The following is a 529-nucleotide window of genomic DNA, read 5'->3' as shown; positions in this document are numbered from 1 at the left end:
AGAGGAATCAGGAAATTGCTGGAAAAGTGCATAAGCATGTTTTTCTCGTCCTTCGATTGCTTTTTCAAGTTAAAAAGCACCTACTAAAAGTTAGAATAACAATATTTTTCCTTATATTTTTTGTTTTTAGTATTTAACTCACCTGATAAAAAAATGAGTAATTTAAAAATAAGATTTATCAATTTATGATAAATCGATTTATTCATAAATATAATATTCAATATTGAATCAATTTATGATACACCAATGGATGGTATAAAACAAACGAAAGTAAGAATGATATAAAATCAAAATTGAATATTATAGAGCAAATTTTTTAAAAAGTGATTTTATTAGCACTAAAAACCAATATGCCATCCGAAGTCTCTACACAATTGCCAAAGACTCCTGTTGATATATAATTCTAACTTATGCATCATGAAAATCCTTACAATTGATAATTTTATAGCAGCATATGTAAAACCATGGAGGACTAATTAGGAATTAGTGGAAAAGTGATGACAGCAATAGATAATTTTATTATTCACGG

This window comes from Theobroma umbraticum, unplaced genomic scaffold, assembly GCF_002168275.2.
Source record: "Theobroma umbraticum cultivar Fairchild unplaced genomic scaffold, ASM216827v3 scaffold_67.0, whole genome shotgun sequence".
Classification (NCBI taxonomy): domain Eukaryota; kingdom Viridiplantae; phylum Streptophyta; class Magnoliopsida; order Malvales; family Malvaceae; genus Theobroma; species Theobroma umbraticum.
The sequence above is the reverse complement of the archived record's forward strand: the minus strand, read 5'-3'. Positions refer to the sequence as shown.